Genomic DNA, 22,327 nt, shown 5'->3' with positions numbered 1-22,327 from the left:
AACAAAGAACAAATCTTGCAATTAAAGAAAATTTCATTGATATATCAGATGATTACATTTCATGAAATTTATCAATTACATGCAAAAATTACAAGATAGTCTTATTCTACGATTCTTAACATCAACAGCCTTAGTCCTAGTCTAAGAAGACCTAACGACTACTTCTTCTGATGCTGACGAAGAGTACTACAAGATGAATGATTCGTTCTTGCTGACGGAGAGCTTCTCTCCTTTCCTCTTCCAACCTATCAAGATGGAGGTGATACTCCATTGATAAGAACAAGAGTTCTGTGTGAACCTCTTATGGAACTGAGTTCCAAAGCTCTTCAGGAATGGTGGTGACATGTCATTCCTGTTGTCATTCATCACAACTCAACTCGATGTTAAAGGTTTCATAGTTCAGGAACAAGTTGAAATGGACAATTTTTGTTGATGTGAATAAAAAGAGAGTGAGTTTGTGAGAAAATGAAAGATGTTTTGGCTGGAATGAATGGTCGGTTTAAATAGCCAATAGAATACCAAGGGACGCGAGGACTGGTTAAAAATTACAAGTAAAAATAATGACCCCTCGACTCCCTAGACTGATGTGTAATAATAACAGTCAGTAAAAGATCTAAAGCTAGAGTTAATGGGCACGGGATATAATAACAATTACTGTGCGCATGCAGTTTTTCAAGACATACACGCTAACCACTAACCCATAATGATTATGACTGTTTTATCTCACATTAACCAATATTCTGTAAAAATATTATCGTTCAAGTAATGACCAAAAATAAACCAAGTAAATAAATACTTCCACGTCAGCATCAGAACTTGATTATTATCAGGATTTAAAAGTCATCAGAATATGGCTTCTTAACTCGAAAAGTGAATGTTTATTCCTGTAATTCTTCACACAAATACTGATATGGTTTCATCAGAACTTAATCATCAAAACTTCCATCAGAACTTGTCCTCAGAATTTATGCAATCTGACATATATACTGTTCATCTAAAACAACATTTATCACCACAGTAATTTTCATCATTCATATGGAGTGTAAGTGTGTACATTAAGCTAAATATCAGACAAAAAGTAAAGTCTAATTCACTTCAGTACATCTTAGAAATAAGGCATAACTAAGAACTTTGCTCAAAATCTGTCATTATTCTGAAGCCTACTATTGAATGAGTTCATGCATGAGTCCACCTCAACTGTTTTGTACTCATTTTATGCATCTTTTGAAATTCCTTTTTACAGTGGCTTCTCAGTGTAAGTGAGTCACGACTACTTATCAGAATTTATGTTGTTGTCAGAGTATTTCTCCAGTAATCATAGAGTGTGAAAAGTTACCAAATTTTTTTTTTGCTTTTCTAATGCATATTACTTAATACCAGCAATGCACTTGGGTCTTCCCTTCCACATTTTTACTCTAGATCTCAAAGGAGTACCTGATTTTTATTTCTTTTCTTTTTCTTTTGATAAGTGAGGCTTATCAGCACTTAGTACATCCATCAGATTTACTAACATCAGAGCTTAACAGATAAGAAGCACTATTCTAGTTTTTGAATTAGTAATAAGATACACAAAGTAAACTTCAACTAAGCTCAATATCAGAATTTGCTTGTGTTAAATGATTTCCACATAAATAATTACTTCAAACATGGGATCTTTAGTATATTAAAGACTACTAGGTCAGCATCTAGCACGGTTATCCTCATTGGATTGAATAGTCACAGAAACATTCATATCACTATCAGAGTTTAGAAATTCACATCAGACAACAATCAGCACTTAAAAAAATTCAATTTAAGCACAGAATACACAAAGATAGTAATATCTGTAAATACTGATCATAAAATCTGATGTATCAGAACATAAACTAAGCAGATTTAGAGAAAGAACCTGAAGTCATTCCAAGTTCATTTACCAATCTTGTAAAAGTAGCTTTACACAGTGGTTTGTGAAGATATCTGCTAGTTGTTGATCTGTTGGAACAAAATACAATTCCACTGTACCCTCATCCACATGTTCCCTTATGAAGTGGTACCTAATGCTGATGTGCTTTGTCATTGAGTGTTGAACTGGATTACCTGTCATAGTAATAGCACTTTGATTATCACAGTAAATAAGGATTTTAGAAAATTCTAACCCATAATCCAGTAACTGATTCTTCATCCAAAGAATCTGTGCACAACAGCTTCCTGCAGCAATGTATTCTGCTTCTGTAGTTGATGTAGAAATTGACTTATGTTTCTTACTAAACCAAGAAACCAATATACCTCCAAGAAATTGGCAGCTTCCACTTGTGCTTTTCCTGTCAATTTTGCATCCTGTAAAATCTGCATATGAGTAACCTATTAGCTTAAAGTCTGATTCTCTAGGATACCACAATCCCAGATCAGCTGTACCCTTAAGGTACTTGAAAATTCTTTTCACAGCTGTTAAGTGAGGTTCTCTTGGATCTGCTTGAAATCTTGCACAAAGACAGGTAGCATACATGATATCAGGTCTACTTGCAGTTAGATAGAGTAGTGAACCAATTATACCTCTGTAATCAGTAATATCTACTGATTTACCAGTATCCTTATCCAACTTTGTTGCAGTGGCCATAGGAGTGGATGCATTTGAACAATCTTGCATTCTAAACTTTTTCAACAAATTTCTGGTATACTTGGATTGACAAATAAAAGTTCCTTCTTCATTCTGCTTGACTTGAAGGCCGAGAAAATAGTTAAGTTCTCTCATCATACTCATTTGATATCTTGACTGCATCAGCTTGGCAAACTTCCTACAAAGTCTGTCATTTGTAGAACCAAAAATGATATCATCAACATATATTTGCACCAAAAGTAAGTCATTTCCATGGTTCAGGTAGAACAGTGTTTTGTCAATAGTCCCTCTATTAAATCCACTTTCCAGAAGAAACTGAGCTAAAGTCTCATACCATGCTCTTGGAGCTTGCTTAAGGCCATAAAGTGCTTTATCAAGCCTGTAGACATGATTAGAAAATTTGGGATCTACAAAGCCTGGAGGTTGTTCAATATATACTTCCTCTTCCAATTCTCCATTAAGAAAAGCACTTTTCACATCCATTTGAAAGACTTTAAACTTCTTGTGAGCAGCATATGCCAAAAATATCCTTATGGCTTCCAATCTAGCAACTGGTGCAAATGTTTCATCATAATCAATTCCCTCCTGTTGAGAGTATCCTTTTGCAACCAGCCTTGCTTTATTCCTTATAATTATGCCATCACTGTCAGTTTTATTTCTGAACGCCCACTTTGTACCAACAACAGACCTATTCTTTGGTCTTGGCACTAGGGTCCAGACTTTATTTCTTTCAAATTCATTTAACTCTTCCTGCATTGCTTGCACCCAATCAGCATCTTGAAGAGCTTCTTCCACTTTCTTTGGTTCAGTCTGAGATAGAAAAGAATGATAGAGACATTCATTTGATGTAGCTATTTTAGTTCTGACACCTGCATCAGGATTTCCAATAATTAAGTCAGGTTTATGTGCTTTAGTCCACTTCCTTGCAGATGGAAGGTTATCTCTAGAACTGGATGCTCCCCCATAATCCATGCTGTCTCCATCAACATTTTCTGATGCTCCCCCTGAAATTATGCTCTCTGAGTTGGATCCTTCAGAATTTGAGTTTCCAGAAATATCAGAACATGAGTTTCCAGAATTATCAGAATTTGGCCCATCAGAACTTGAATAGCTTGTTGTAGGTTCTGATGCTTCTTGAGATGTGATTGTATCTTCAGTATGCTCCCCCTGCACAGGTGCATCTTGCTTTGGCGTAGTCACCACAGTTTCAATAACATCAGAGTTTAATCCATCAGAGTTTGTAGTATCAGGATTTAGACTGTCAGGATTTACAGAATCAGAATTTAACACTTCATTTTCAAATCTCAGCTGATCATGATCATTGAAATCTTCAAGTCCAGTAATCTTCTTATCATCAAAAGAGACATTGATAGATTCCATGACAACCCTTGTTCTTAAATTGTAGACTCTGAAGGCTTTTGTGGAAAGTGGATATCCAACAAAAATTCCTTCATTAGCTTTTAGATCAAATTTGGATAGCTGTTCGAGATGAGTCTTAAGAACAAAACACTTGCATCCAAATACATGAAAATATTTCAGATTTGGCTTCTTTTTCTTCACCATCTCATATGGTGTCTTTCCATGATTGTTGATAAGTGTTGCATTCTGAGTAAAACAAGCAGTCTGCACAGCTTCAGCCCAAAAGTAGGTTGGCAACTTTGCTTCATCAAGCATAGTTCATGCAGCTTCAATAAGAGTTCTATTCTTTCTTTCAACAACTCCATTTTGCTGTGGAGTTCCAGGAGCATAAAATTCCTGCTTTATTTCATGGTCTTTGCAGAACTCTTCTATGATCAAATTCTTGAACTCAGTGCCATTATCACTTCTTATGATCTTCACAGAATCTTTGACCAATTTATCCAGTTGCTTGACATGATCAATCAAGATAGATGCAGTTTCACTTTTTGTGTGCAAGAAATACACCCATGTGTATCTGGTGAACTCATCTACTATGACCATAGCATATTTCTTATTTGCAATAGACATGACATTCACTGGACCAAATAGATCAACATGTAGTAGGTGATAAGGCTCAAGAATTGATGATTCAGTCTTGCTCTTGAATGAAGATTTTCTTTGTTTTGCCTTCTGATATGAATCACAAAGGCCATCAAGAGCAAATACTGATTTTGGCAGTCCTCTTGCAAGATCTTTCTTGACTAGTTCATTTATATTGTTAATATTTAAATGAGAGAGTTTCTTGTGCCAATCCCAGCTTTCTTCAATTGATGCTCTACTTAACAGACAGATTGCAGAACCATCAGTACTTGTTGAAAGCTTGGCTTCATAAATGTTACCATATTTGTATCCTTTCAGAACAACTTTGCCTATAGATTTGCTTACAACTTCACATTGTTCTTCAAAGAAATCCAGATGATAACCTCTGTCACAGATTTGACTAACACTCAGCAGATTGTGTTTAAGTCCTAAGATCAGAGCTACTTTTTCAATGATGACATTCCCAAGATTGATATTGCCATATCCCAGAGTTTTTCCCATATTTCCATCTCCATAAGAAACACCTGGGCCAGCTTTCTCCACAAAGTCTGATAGCAGGGCTTTATTTCCAGTCATATGTCCTGAACATCCACTGTCCAGAACTAGGATGTTCTTCCTGTTTCCCTGCAATCACAAAGACCACTAATGATTAGTTTTAAGGACCCAGACTTGCTTGGATCATTTGGCCTTATTAAGTTTGTTAACATTTGCAGCGGATCTAGCATCAGAATTTATGTTAACAGTTTTCTTATCAGAATTCACAATATCAGACTTTGCATCAGAACTTAGACTAGAAGGAATAATGCTAACTTTCTTTATAGAAGGTTTTATTTGATAGTAATCATAGTACAAACTATGATATTCCTTACAAGTATAAATGGAATGCCATAAACTACCACAATGAAAACAAGGATTTTGTGGCTTATATCTAACAGACTGACTCTTAACTCCTGATTTTGAAGGTAAGGAGTTTACGTTCTTATTCTTCCTGCAAAAAGGAGCCAGATGGTTAGAATTTCCACAGTTATGACGTGTTTTTCTAGGAGCATTAGGAACAGGCTTATAATTGTTACCTTTGTTCACACCTTCCTTTCCATCCCTATTTTTCCTAGGTGGCTTTACCTTGTTTACATTTTTAACCTCTTTCAGCTTATGCTTAAGCTGCTTCTTAGTCATTAAGCCTATGTTAACTTCAGTTGGCTTATCCTGTTTAGGTTTGTCAGAAGTTAATTTCTCCATAACTTCTGATTTCTCAATCTCAGTCTTTGTAGTTACAAACTTAACAGGATTTACCTTTGGTTTTTGTTTAACAACTATAGGCTCAGTTTCTATTGTTCCCTTACTGTTCTTATCATCTCTATAACCTAAGCCCTCTTTCCAGTTTCCACTACTAAGAATATCCTGAGTTGCTCTACCAGAGTTAGTCCAAGTCCTGATAATCTCTCTTTCCTTTTCTAACTCAGTTTTTAGAGATTCGTTCATTTTTAGCACTTCATCCCTAACATAAAAGGCATCATCTCTATCTTTCTGAGTTTGATGGAACATGACTAACTCTTTTTCTAAATAATCATTCCTCTTTTTATAAGCAAGATTTTCAGAAGTTAATCTTTCAGATGTTAAAGTTTGATATTTATAACTAATGAACATGGTTTTAAGTTATCTTCTCAACTCAGTAATATCATCAGTATGAAAGGCATAAGTAGTTTGAGGCACCTTTAAGTCAGCAGTATTAGAACTGCTATCATCATTTGCCATCAAGGCATAGTTTTCCTCATCCTCAGAATCTGAAGCATCTGACCAGCTTTTCTTCTTTATGACAAGAGCCTTGCCTTTGTCACTCTTCCCTTTTCTGCAATCAGGAGATATGTGGCCTTTCTCATCACAGTTGTAGCATTTAACATTTGAGTAATCTCCTCTGTCAGACTTTCCTCCTTTGCCTTCAGATTTTCTGAAACCTTTCTTAGCAGACTTGCACCTCTCCTGGAAGACTTCTTTCCTCTCCTGAATTTCCTGTATGCGATCTTTGTGATTCATTTCACCATAAGAGCACACAGCTTCATCATCTCTTCATCAGGGTCCATCTCAGGTATACTTTCCGTTTCTGAGTCATCATTACTATCAGAACTTGATGACTCAGTATCAGACTTTGTGATGAGAGCTTTTTCCTTGCCTTTCTTTGAGGCAGCAACTTTGGGACTTTCCTCCTCAGCCACAAAGGCAACTGTCCTTGACTTTCTTCCATTCCTCTTGCTTCTTTGTTCCATCTCAAGTTCATGAGTCTTGAGCATCCCATAAATTTCATCAAGAGTTGTTTCATCAAGATTATAGTTGTCTCTTATTATTGTGGCCTTTAAATCCCATCTTTCAGGAAGAGCTAACAAGAATTTAAAATTTGAATCTTCAATATCATACTCTTTGTCAACTAGTGACAAATCATTCAAGAGTTTGACAAATCTGTCATATAAAACAGTTAATGACTCACCAGGCTTTGAGTCAAAGTGCTCATACTCTTGAGTGAGTATAGTCTTCATGTTCTTCTTGATTAAATCAGTTCCCTGACACCTTGTTTCCAAAGCATCCCATATCTCTTTTGTAGACTTGCATTAAATTACCCTGTTTGACATGACATCATCAGTGGTGTTGGATTTTAATCGCAGCGGAGGCATGGAAAAACACTTTTACACATATAAAATCCAAATAAAAGCATATAAATCGTGATTAAAACATATGAATCGATTACTAACCTTTAATAGCGATCCAAAAGCAACGATCGGAGATCCTTAGAAGCTGCTCCTCAAACGTGAAGCACTCCACCGGTATCCACCAAGAAAACGACCTTCAGGAGGAGGAGGAGGTGGAGAGAATTAGGTTTTTCTAAAAATTTGGGTTAGGGTTGGAATAAAAATAGGGTTTATAATAGTATATTTATAGGCAAAATTTTCAGCTAAAATTTTTCCATAAAATATTATTATTATTAACCCATTTATTATTCTCATTAATAATTAAAACACCTTTTAATTATTAATCCTTTTTCTAAACACTTTAGAAATAATTCTCTCTCTTGATTTAATTTCCAAAATTAAATTCTTAATTAATAATATTAAGAACTTTTCTTAAATAATTTATAATCAATTAAATCTCATTTAATCAATTATTAAATTTGCCAATTAATTATTTATTTCATAAATAAATAATTATCAGCCATTATTAATTAATTCCTCCACCATTAAATCATTCTCTTTTTATGGTGTGACCCTGTAGGTTCAATATTAAGCCGATAGTAGAAATAAATAATAATAAAACTATTTTATCATTATTTATATAAATTCTCTAATTTATTAAATATGATTAATTAATTAATCATATTTATTCTACATCGTGAGGGATACTTCTCAGCATATCGCGACTATCCGGATAATACGAATTCACTGCTTAGAATACCAAGAACCTATTCAGCGAATAGTTACCGTACAATAAACTCCTTCTACCCTACAATGTCCTGATTAAATACAAGGCATGGATCTCGTGTCAAGCCAATCTAATTTAATCACTTGCTTTCCATTTACTATGCTCAGTTCTATGTAAATTAGAAACTCCTTTCTAATTTCATTCACTCTGGCCAGAGATTCCTGAACTAGCATAAGTGGATCAGCCTTGAACATTCTCTTCCTTCACTGGAAGGGGTAGATCCTTTATTGATCATACACTATCTTCGTGTACAAATTCCTATACCCAGTAGAGCCCTAATAATTGTCCCTGGAGACTAAGAACTAAACCAAAGCATAGTTCAGTGTACACAAGATGACTATGATGACCTCAAGTCTAAGGATACTTGTACAACTATCACTATGTGAACAACTGCTGACACGTGAGTGAACTCCATCAGTTGTTCAGCTGTGCGAGTCATGTTCAGTGAACTTATTCTATAATAAGCACCTACATACTAGCTATAGTGTCACCACACAAATGTTTATGAGAACAGACATCCTTCATAATGAAGCAAGCATAGTATGTACCGATCTTTGTGGATTATTAATTACCAGTTAGTAATCCTATGATCAGGAACTATTTAAGTTTAGAGTTATCATCTTTTAGGTCTCACTATTATGATCTCATCATAATCCATAAAAAGCTTTACTCTAAACTATGGTATATCTTATTTAAACACTTAAATAGATAGAGCCCGTAATAAAAACAAAACAAGTCTTTTATTAATATCAATGAAATCAAAACAGATTACATAAAAAGTTATTCCTAAATCCTAATACATGATTGGACTTAGGACATATTCCTTTCAATCTCCCACTTGTACTAAAGCCAATCACTCTGGTATCTAATACCCATCTTGTCTTTATGACGATCAAAGTGATTTTCATAAAGTAGCTTTATGAGTGGGTCTGCTATGTTGTTATGTGTGTCAACTCTATTTCAATACAATACAAGAAATATTACCGCGCTCCCACTAACCCTTTTGTAGACACATGGTTCATCTACGTTTTTGATAAAACCAAACTCTTTGATTGTCTCATCAAAATGGATGTTCCATCTACGAGAAGCTTACTTTAAACCACATATGGTTCGTAACAGCTTACACACTAGGTTTTCATTTCTCTTGGAAAGAAAACCATCTGGCTATTTGCCAGATCTCATAGTCGTAGTAAGCAGCATCCGCAAGCAAAATCCGAACTGATTTTAACAGGGCTACAGGTAAAAGTTTCATCAAAGTCAATCCATTGCCTTTGTTTGAATCCTTTTGCCACAAGCCTGGCCTTATAGGTCTCCACCTGGCCCTCTGCTATAATCTATCTTTTGTATACCGTATACATAGATTTCATTCCGGATTTCATGGCACTATGCCATTTCTCTGAGTCAACACTACTCATAGCCTCATTATAGGTCACAGGGTCGTCATCATCAATGATCGACAACTCATTGTCATTCTCAATGACAAGGCCATATTACCTCTCAGGTTGGCGAGACACTCTCCCTGACCTACGAATGGGCTGTTCCACAGAAGGTTGTTCAGTCAGAACAGGTGTTTCCACTTGATCCGTAGTAGTTTGTGCTTCTTGAACTTCATCAAGTTCAATTTTACTCCCACTGTTTCCTTCAAGGATAAACTGCTTTTCCAAGAAGGTAGCATGTCTGGAGACAAACACCCGATGATCGGTGTAAAAGTAAAACCCTAAAGTCTCTTTAGGATATCCCACAAAACTACATTTTACGGATCGAGATTCCAGCTTATCTGGGTCAACTTTCTTGACGTGAGTTGGACATCCCAAATCTTAACGTGTTTAAGACTCGGTTTCCTTTCATTCCATATCTCATACGGAGTTTGAGGAACAGATTTGGAAGGCACCTTATTCAGTAAATATGCTGAGGTTTCCAATGCATAACCCCATAGGAAAACTGGAAGATTCGCATTGCTCATCATGGACCGAACTATGTCTAACAAAGTTCGATTTCTCCTTTCAGATACCAATCTAGAGGCGTCCACTGGGAGACTATACCATTTACTTTGAGATAATCCAGAAACTCTCCATTCAAGTATTCACCACCTCGATCTAATCGAAGAATTATAATACTATGTTTGGTTTGTTTCTCCACTTCATACTTATACTCTTTGAACTTTTCAAAGGCTTCAGACTTGTGTTTCATCGAACACATATCCGAATCTAGATCTATTATCCATGAAAGTAATGAAGTATGAAATTTCACCCATGGCTTGCGTAGACATTGGTCCACATACATCTGTGTGTACCATTCCTAGCAAATTTGCAGCCCTCTCTCCATGTCTACTAAATGGAGACTGCAGTGCCACAATGAAGTGAGATTTTCATCATCCCTTTTCTTTTATTAGTTTGTTCAATCTGAAGTAAATTATGTCACATTTATACAGACCATTATTTAAAGTACCACGTCCATAAAGAATATTATCTCTAAGAATAGAACATTCATTATTCTCAATAATAAATGAAAATCCAGCCAAGTCTAACATGGGAATAGAAATAATATTCCTCACAATCGAGGGAACAAAATAACAATTATTTAAAACAATAGTCTTGCCCGTAGGCATATGTAAATGAAATGATTCTACATCTTCAGCAGCAACTCTTGCTCCATTTCCCATCAGTAGAATCACCTCCTCTTCCTCAAGAGTCCTACTTCTCCTTAGTCCCTGCAACAAATTGCAGATATGAGAATCGTAGGCGGTATCTAATACCCAAGTAGAAATTTGATTTACTGACATATTCACTTTTATCATGAACATACCTGAATCAGAAGCGGTAGTCTCACTACCCTTCTTCTTCTTCAATTCTGCAAGGTAAACCTTGCAGTTCCTCTTCTAGTGCCCCACCTTATTACAGTGAAAACAAACAACTTTGCTCTTGGGGTCTTCAGCTTTTGGTGGAACCGGCGTTTTCTCACCTACTTTCTTCTTCTTGGAAGGGTTCCTCTTCCTTTTCTTAGGATTGGAACCTTCACCAATTAGAAGAACAGAACTCTTCTTAGAGGGAAAATTCGATTCCGCAGTCTTCAACATGTTGTGGAGTTCAGGCAGGCTGACATCCAACTTATTCATGTGAAAGTTCACAACAAACTGCGAGAACGAACTCGGAAGTGATTGCAAGACCAAGTCTTGGCTCAGCTCCCCATCCATGGCAAAACCAAGTTGTCCAAGACGTTCAATCAAATTGATCATCTTAAGTACATGGTCATTCACAGATGATCCCTCAGACATCCTACAACCGAACAGCTCCTTCGATATCTCATATCGAGCTGTCCTCCCCGCCACATCATACAACTCTTGTAGATGTATGAAGATAGTGTGAGCATCCATATGCTCATGTTGCTTCTGTAGCTCAATGTTCATGGAAGCTAGCATGATGCATTGAGCAACATTTGCATCATCTACCCACTTACGATACACAACATGTTCATCATTATGTGCATCACTAGCAGGTTCAGTAGGCTTAGGTGAGTCAATCACGTATTCCAGCTTCTCAATCCTGAGAACAATTCTCAAGTTTCGAAGCCAGTCAGCATAATTAGGACCAGTCAACTTGTGAGCATCCAGTATGCTCCTGAGTGATAGTGCAGAAGACATAATGTATATTGTAAATCTGTAAATGATAAACACATAACAACACTTAGAAAATATTCGATTTTATTTTAAAACACTATATGAATCGGGTCTTTATTCATAAGTGGCTCCCACTAGTTTATCTAATTTATTCAACCCCCTACATGAAAAATTAAGCATTCATAATGCTAGTGGGAATAGGGATCCTACATTCCATTACACAACCCCGGCTGTAGCACGAACCGCCATGTAATGTTCAATAGGCAGACAACTCTTGTCAATTACATCTTATGTTATTCCCTAATCAAACTTTAGCCTCTTGAATAATTGAGTCACGGCTGTGGCACGACAAACTCAATATTCTAAGTCAAGTCTAACCCAACATTCCGTACAATTGAATCAGTCCCCAAAGGCCCATTGCTGTGGCACGTACCGACCTTTAGATTCTTATTCAATGTACACATCTCTATGTAATAGACAAGTATTTCTTATTTCGAAATCAAAGCCCTCGGCTGTAGCACGAACCGATAATGATTCAAAAATAAGAACTACTTTTCTATCATGTTGGAAGGCTATGACCGACACAAGCCCGTTATGTCATTGGCCAATTACTACTTGATATTATTTAATTTTAGAGGGATTATATTACGTTACAATCATAATCATATTATAAAGAGATTCTTCCTTTTAAATTAAATATTTCAAATCAATAATCAATAATCAGATGATTCCCAGATCGGGTGGAGCATTGTCAAGAGGCGTCACTTAATAACCCTTTCTTACAGATAGTAATCTGTTGTTGACAGAATCATCCTTTCTCTCATATCGAAAATTCATATTCATTTATGTGTTTCATAAACACAAGAATCTCATGATTGTATTCATAATATTATTATTAAGGTTATGAAACAATTTCATTATACTAGATTGTCTAACAAGCGCCTTATGTTCATTTAAGTTCACCTAAATCTATCATCGCATGATAAACTAAGCATATATCACATATATAAACATGAATAAACATCAAGGTAGACATGTTACATCATCTAGCATATTAGCCTAAGCATTATACATCTCTATGTATCACATGAAGCATTTAAAAGCAATTAAAACAGTCAAAAACAGCTTTAAAACACTTTCGGAAATATAAACAGTTCAAAACTTTTATATAAACTAAAATTTGATCTCTCCATTATATCCGTCTCGGAAAAACGAATCCAACGATATATTGCACGCCTAAAATGGAGTTACGAAACTCCCAGAAATTAAATTTAAAAATAACAGATGAGCTGTAACGCATTACAGGAACGCGTTACAAGCCCTGTAACGCATTTCGGTGATGCGTTACAACCCTTTTAAGCCATTAAAAGGTGTAACGCATTCCGCGAATGCGCCACAGGGTGTAACGCATTCCCGGAATGCGCGACACCCCCCCGCGCGCGCGTGCGCCACACGCGCCTGCAGCAGCCGCCGCCTGACAGTTCTCGATCGCCGTGTCTGTCTCTTTCTCGTGTCTGTTCTTTGCTTTGCTTCCCGTGCCATCAGTCAGACAAGCAACAGCAGCAGATATATATATATATACATACTTACAATTTATATATATATATGATTATTTAATTATGAATTTAATTACAACAACTTCAAAAATTCATAATAAATAATCTATACATCATAAAATTATAAGAAAAATACCCAGACGATCTACAACACTTGTAGAACCCAGATCAATATTCAAAATTATTCTGAGAAATGATTTCTCATCAGACAAAATTAATCCATGACATAACTTGTAAAAATCATAATTAATTCATACAAGCACATAAAATTCTGAAATTTTTACCACAGATCTATATGCATACAACCTATACTCTGATACCATTGTTGGATTTTAATCACAGCGGAGACATGGTAAAACACTTTTACACATATAAAATCCAAATAAAAGCATATAAATCGTGATTAAAATATATGAATCGATTACTAACCTTTAATAGCGATCCAAAAGCAACGATCGGAGATCCTTAGCAGCTGCTCCTCAAACGTGAAGCACTCCACCGGTATCCACCAAGAAAACGACCTTCAGGAGGAGGAGGTGGAGAGAATTAGGTTTTTCTAAAAATTTGGGTTAGGGTTGGAATAAAAATAGGGTTTATAATAGTATATTTATAGGCAAAATTTTCAGCTGAAATTTTCCCATAATTATTATTATTATTAACCCATTTATTATTCTCATTAATAATTAAAACACCTTTTAATTATTAATCCTTTTTCTAAACACTTTAGAAATAATTCTCTCTCTTGATTTAATTTTCAAAATTAAATTCTTAATTAATAATATTAAGAACTTTTCTTAATTAATTTATAATCAATTAAATCTCATTTAATCAATTATTAAATTTGCCAATTAATTATTTATTTCATAAATAAATAATTATCAGCCATTATTAATTAATTCCTCCACCATTAAATCATTCTCTTTTTATGGTGTAACTCTGTAGGTTCAATATTAAGCCGGTAGTAGAAATAAATAATAATAAAACTATTTTATCATTATTTATATAAATTCTCTAATTTATTAAATATGATTAATTAATTAATCATATTTATTCTACATCATGAGGGATACTTCTCAGCATATCGCGACTATCCGGATAATACGAATTCACTGCTTAGAATACCAAGAACCTATTCAGCGAATAGTTACCGTACAATAAACTCCTTCTACCCTACAATGTCCTGATTAAATACAAGGCATGGATCTCATGTCAAGCCTATCTAATTTAATCACTTGCTTTCTATTTACTATGCTCAGTTCTATGTAAATTAGAAACTCCTTTCTAATTTCATTCACTCTGGCCAGAGATTCCTGAACTAGCATAAGTGGATCAGCCTTGAACATTCTCTTCCTTCACTGGAAGGGGTAGATCCTTTATTGATCATACACTATCTTCGTGTACAAATTCCTATACCCAGTAGAGCCCTAATAATTGTCCCTGGAGACTAAGAACTAAACCAAAGCATAGTTCAGTGTACACAAGATGACTATGATGACCCCAAGTCTAAGGATACCTGTACAACTATCACTATGTGAACAACTGCTGACACGTGAGTGAACTCCATCAGTTGTTCAGCTGTGCGAGTCATGTTCAGTGAACTTATTCTATAATAAGCACCTACATACTAGCTATAGTGTCACCACACAAATATCTATGAGAACAGACATCCTTCATAATGAAGCAAGCATAGTATGTACCGATCTTTACGGATTATTAATTACCAGTTAGTAATCCTATGATCAGGAACTATTTAAGTTTAGAGTTATCATCTTTTAGGTCTCACTATTATGATCTCATCATAATCCATAAAAAGCTTTACTTTAAACTATGGTATATCTTATTTAAACACTTAAATAGATAGAGCCCGTAATAAAAACAAAACAAGTCTTTTATTAATATCAATGAAATCAAAACAGATTACATAAAAAGTTATTCCTAAATCCTAATACATGATTGAACTTAGGACATATTCCTTTCAAGTGGCACTATGCAGCAAGTGTCTTACCTTTGCATCCTTTGGAATCGATGAGATATCTTTAGCAGTGTAATCACTTTTCTCCTTTGGTACAGACTTTGCTGGCTGACCTGCAACTTCCACAGAGAGTTTGGTTGGCATATGTGGTCCTTCATTAATCCTGTCGAGATATTCTAGATCTGTAGCTTCTAGAAACATAGCCATCTTCACTTTCCATATGGAATACTCAGAAGGTTTCAACATGGGAACTCTTATAGTCTCATATCGACTATGGGTTATGGTTTTTGGAGGTTCTTCAGTTTTGGTGGGCTTGGTTGGAGTTTCTTCTTCAGACATGATTGTTTTCGGATCTTAAACTGTATGTGTGTTAACAGATTGCTCTGATACCACTTGTTAGGTCACACACACTGTAGAAGGGGGTTGAATACAGTGTTTACTACAATCAAATCAAATATAAGAAATCAAGTAACAGAATACAGATTTTATTCAACACAATAAACTCTGTTATAATATGGAACTGTCCTCTCTCAGTGATGAACAAATTATCACAAGAGCTGCTAGGGTTATATTGAATAATAACTTCGATTAAGATAACACATATAGTGTAAACCCTATGCCTGTGTTTATATACTACACAGTTACAAGATAATGTTCTAATTGATATGGAATATAATTTTGCTTCCTAAAATATATCAACTAGTTATCTTTTCTTCCAAGTATTCTATTCTTCATAGAATTCTTTCTTCATGCATATTTCTTTCTGCGTTTGTCTTGATCTTCTTTCCTTTCAATCAGCCGCCTGCCTTATCTGAAAGTCTCCTTAAATCCTGATATTATCTCCTGATAAATATCTTCTCATAACTTAAATTCTGATAACTTAAGTTCTGATATCTTAAGTTCTGTCTTCAGTATAAGTACTGATTTCCAGTTTAGTACTGATTTGTCCTGTTAAGTAAGATCTGAAAACTTAAAGACAAATCATATTATCCATGACATCACAAATATATCTAACAATTTACATGTGTATATCCTCTTACCACAATAAAAAGTATATTTATATATCAAGTTCAGGAGTCTATTTAAATTTGCAATGAATTTCATATATTAACACAAAAAAAAATTATTTCACATAATTCTATTTTTACAATGAGTTAGCTAAAGAGAAAAAATTTAAAAATTTATTTTAATAAAAAACACCTACAATTTTTATAAAAAAATTGCAATGACTTCAAATTACCTGACTTTATGTAATTAGACTGATACTCATGTAAACAACATTTTTTAGAGTAAATCAAGCTATTTAGAGGCCAAGCATATGGAGCCAAAGTTGGTAAAAAGATATTAAAAGGTCATGGTATATCAATTTTGAACATTGTAATTGATTGCAATAATAGACAATATAAATGTAATGTAAAACAAATCTAGATTTGAAAATATTATACAATATTTTTGTAAATGATTGATAAACACAAAGATCTGTCAAACCAAATCTCTCCATCATTAACGCTATTATGAAACATATCTCATACAATATTTTCTTTAACATATTTTTACTAAAAAAATACCGCTATAGATATACACAATGTTGTACCCTAATCTCACCCAAGCAACTTATCTGTTTCAAGTAAGTCATTCTTTCACTCTGTAAAAGATGTTTTGTTTTATGTGTCCATTAATTTACTAATTTTAATTATTTTCTAGGACTTCTTGAACCATAGCCAAAACATGTTTCATCAATTATCTGCTCTTAACACTTCATCAACTGCTTGGAGAGTGAAAGTACGAGTAACGAGAATGTGGTCGTCACTATCATTAACTGATACCTTGAAGGCGTACAATCTTATATTTTTTGATGCTCATGTAAGTTTTTATACAAATGTATACTCGGACATCCACATATTGTTGTTATTAACAACCAATGATGCTCATGAGTATTTCGATATTTTCTTAACAGGACAGTCATGTACTAGCATTTGTGTATGCTAAGGACTGGGAAGCAATTTCCAGTATTTTAGTTGAAGGAGGTGTGTATGTTATATCCAATTTTCATGTACAACAAGCTCTTGGATCTTTATGGCCTACACATTCAACAATTATGATACAGTTTTCATAATTCACAACCTTTGAGAAAATTGATATCGATGATTTCATGATACCTCTTCACAAGTTTGAGATAGGTGACATGAACAATTTGTTTTCAGCTGCATCTAAACATGGAGATAACCTCATTCCAACTTTCTCAACAGGTCAATAAAGCTATCTCCTTTATATTTCCTCTTTTTAATTGATATGTATTAATTCTACTCTAATTTACTGTATATGTACTGAAATTTAAATTAATTTTGGTAGATATCATCGGTGTTGTTGAGGATTTTGAAAGATTAAAGTCAATCAAAACAATCTATGGTGACAAAGATATTGTCAAGTTCAGAATCACTGATGGGAGGTAGATTAAAAATATGTGAATATCCTAATTCTCTATCTCAGATAATAGTGGGTTAAAAGTATGACTGTTTACATCGGATTTGATACAGGTATTCATATATGGTTAGTGTTTGGGCTGACACTGTCTACTTCAGTACGCTACCATCATCAAAAGTGTATTTCAATCTGGATAACGATTTAGTGCACTCAATGCGCCAAAGGTATAGTTTACTTTGTACTATGCAATGAAATATACCGACCTTCTTACATAAAAATAGATTAATTATACTAAGGGTTGAAGTTTCATTAATGTAATAATTGAGTCATAGAATTTCCAAAGTTCTTTTAGCACTACTCATTAACCAGATGCTCGTAATTATTTGTATCATCACAAACAACTGAAGTTAGTGCATTCACTGCAGACTTGAGAATGAAGGCTATATTCATCACCAGAATGTTAGACATACAACCGAATTTATGAGTCATGTTCCATTGATCAAAATTGAACCAGTAATTGTGAACCCAACTCCTGCGTTACAGTTTGTCACATTGAAAGAATTGGGATTAAAGACAAATATTGATGATGTCCATGTTTTTCTTTTTTTGTCATTTATTTAAAAAAGGCATCAAAAAATGTAGAAGATATATTATCATTTTTAATCCTGATATTTGAACGATGCATAAAACTTTCCTGTGTGCTGTGAAGATTACAGATGTGGAAGAGATTGCAAACTGGTGGTATAACAGCAATGCAAATTGTGACAACAAAGAGATTGAGCTTCCTGACATGATAAAGTATTTAATTTGTTACTATACCCATAATTTTTCCTAAGTCCTATAAATTATATATTAATTACATAAATATGACAAGTGTTATATCATTGTTTGTAGGTATAGGATTATAGTAGTAGCAGAGGATGAATCAGCGGAATATAACTTCATCCTCATGGATCGTGCAGCCCAACATTTATTGCATAAGACAGCCACTGAACTTCTTTCTGAGTACAAATTGGTGTGTTTTTTTATATTTTATATAAGTAGCTGTTAAGTATTAGATTAATAGTAGATTAAATAATTTGTGTAGTGATGGATTTAATTGTTTTTGGAGTTGCAGTGTGAAACTTATATTCTATATCCCGAATGCATCAGAAAGATTGTTGGAAAACAGGTTACTCTGAAAATAGAGATCAATGATGGCAATGTTCAGATCAAGAGCAAAATTTTTACTACAACTGATGTATATTCTGATTCTGGGAGTTTATCATCAACTACTAATGCAGATACAATCACCTCTTCTTCTAACAATTGACCTGTTAGTGTACAAACTAATGTCTTTAAATTTAAGTAAACAATTAAATTTTGTAAATGGTTTACGGAAATGCTTAATTGATCTTTGTATTTTACATGACAAATGAAAATGGTACAATTACATGAAAAGAAGAGCAACCAAATGGCGATTTTCTATTAAACTCATTGAATTTTTTTAAGTTCGTCTTCAAGTACTACATGTTTTTTTACTCTGCGTATATTTATTCAAGTTTTTTTTCTTCCAATAAATGTGTTGAACTATTTATTAGCGAAGATTACCTGGAATTTTCTATCCAGCATTGTGTTCCTTTTAATGATAAAAGCTATTTGCGTATTATATTTCTTGAACAAAAATATTGTCATTATTCTGTTTATTAGTTAACTATCTTTTGGATTAATTTAGATACATATGAAAATGGTAATCTAATTATTTGTGATTTTACTATCACTGTTGTTGATAATTTTATATAACATTTAATGTGTGATCTTAAATTTAATTTATCTTTCGTTTTTTATATGTGTATGAAATAAATAATATTTTGAACAAATCTTTATACAAATTTGCATAAAAACAGACGCAATAGTTTTAGTTATTTAAAATTTTACAACTTTTTGCAAAAGACACATCTGTTCAAATTTAATTTATCTTTGGATTTTTATATGTGTATGAAATAAATAATATTTTGAACAAATCTTTATACAAACTTGCAGTCTAAACTGTTCCAATAATTTTAGTTATTTAAAATTTAACAGCTTTTTTCCAAAGACACATCTCTACAACTTTTTATAAAAGACACATCTCTTCAATACTCTTTTTTCAATACTCTTTGTTCACCTTTTTGCAAAAGACACATCTTTACAACTTTTTGCAAAAGACACATTTGTTCAACTCTTTTATTTATTTATAAAATCCAGAAATCTTTTTACCATTTTTGATAGCTTTATTTTGTAATCATATATAGTCAACAGCTGTTTTATACATCTAAGTATAATGGAACATGTTGAGCGTGTATGGCAATTTCCTCCTAATGTTTGGGTGAAGATCAATGTGCATAGTGAATATATTCAAAATGTTCCTGAAGGCCATAATAGAAATGGTATTGGTGTTGTTGTAAGAGATGCATGAGGTCATCTTCTCAGACTGACTTATGGCACAATTTAAGGCCTTACAAATCTGAATTCACAGTTATGGGCTATTGTACTAGGCATGCGCCGTGCATTCCAGGATTCATACGAGCGTGTTATCATTAAAACCGACAATATAAACGGATACCGTGAATGCAAGTATCACAAAGAAGAAGGAATTACACCACATACTAGACAGACGCTCAGACTTATTTTGTCAAGGCTTAATGATAAGAATATCCGTTATGAACTTAACTTGGTTCACCCTCATAGGAATGCAGTTGCATGTCGTTTGGCAACACTAGACCGAATTCACATGACCTTCGGACATTTGATAGGCCTTTTGCAGATATATAAAATTTCCTAAACAGAAATTTAGGTGTTGGGCCAGACCAGGCAAGATTTCAAGACGTTGAGGGTGATGATCGCGAACCAGCAATCGATGGTCAGGTTTTTCAAGCATAAAAAAATCTTTGATGTTATCTGCAATTCATGTATATAGTTTGTTTCAGTTTATGTAAATTGTAATGTGATATAGTGCATGTAATAAAAACATATATGCAGATAGAAGTAAATGTTTGTGCAATGTACATATATAGTTTTAATAATATAACTAAATAATTACCCAGTTTTTATCTGGCCAAATGGTAATTTTCATTTATTTTATTTTTGCTAATTCCAACAATCATGATATTTGTATTTTGTGATGTGTTTTTAAAAATATGTTGATGATTTTATATTAATCAATTTATAATAAGCCTAAATTTTATGTACAATACATTTTATAAAAAATGGCAATAGTTTATCCATGGTGAATTTATTAAGAAAATAGTAAATGGCATACAAAATTGAAAGGCAATTAAGATTTATGTAATAAAATGCATTTTTCTAAATTTAATTTATGAAATATTTTTAATAATAAAGTCGTATTTAGGCGGACATGTAAATAACTACTATTTCAGTATGCATTTGTTTGAATGTTTTATTTTTAAAAACCTAAAATCATTTCACTATTTAGTGTTTAACAATAATTTATGTGAAATTCACCACTTTTTACGCGTATAACAATTATTTGTGTGATATTATCATAATTAAAAATTTAATATTTTTCCACGTTTGTATAAAATTTATTAATTCGAGGACAGAGATTGAACCAATCGGCAAAAAATGACTATTTGATTTCACAAAAAAATTCGTTATTTTATATTCTCCAAAAATATTAGTATATATTGCAAAAACATTAACATATATTTATGTTAATGTAATGAAATTATAAAAATTGCAGAATTGATTTTCATTTCGCATTATTTAAAATCTACTATTTACACACATATATATATAGTAGGCTGGATTAAAAGGAAAAACTAAAGGATATATTTTTAAAATATATACTTACAAATTATATTTACATCACCCAATATTCCTGCAATTTAATTTAATTACAAATTTAATGTTTTTTCCATGTTTGCTAAATATTTATTAATTCGAGGATACAGATTGAACCAATCGGCAAAAAATGGCTATTTAATTTCAAAAAAAATTACGTTATTTTATATTCTCCAAAAACATTAATATATGTTGAAAAAACATTAACATATATTTATGATAATAATGTAATGATATTGTAAAAAATGCAGAATTTTTTTTCATTAAGCACATTTTAAAATATACTATTTACACACACACACATATATATATTAGGCTGGATAAAAAATATAAAATGAAGGATATATTTTTAAAATATACACTTACAAATTAAAATTTACCACTTAACTGTGAATTCTAAAATAATTTCTAACTCCAGTTGTATATATAATATATAATAATCAGTTTGTAGATTGGACATTAATAAGTTCTGTTTGTTGGACATATAATATTTGTGATACTAAAAAAATTTAAGTATGGTAACTGACATATCAATATGTACCATGATTCATATGAATATTTTATAGAATCAATATGTAAAACAATATTATTCCTTTCATATGTATTCTTATTATTAGTTTAAAAAGAAATCAATTATCATTAACATCACACTTATAATATGCTATTTGATTTTCTATGTGTAATGAAATTACAAAATATCTGTCATTTGGATTTAAATTGATTGTAAATATCAACTGCAATCAATTATCACTTCGATCATGTATATCACATAACGGATTTTTTGGGTTTTGATTTATAAGAACCTAATTATAAATATATGAGCAGCTATTATCATTGGCATATACAACACTTCAATTTAAACAGCTTTCTTTTAG

This window comes from Apium graveolens, chromosome 11, assembly GCF_009905375.1.
Source record: "Apium graveolens cultivar Ventura chromosome 11, ASM990537v1, whole genome shotgun sequence".
NCBI classification, from domain to species: Eukaryota; Viridiplantae; Streptophyta; class Magnoliopsida; order Apiales; family Apiaceae; genus Apium; species Apium graveolens.
This window is presented reverse-complemented; position numbering follows the sequence as displayed.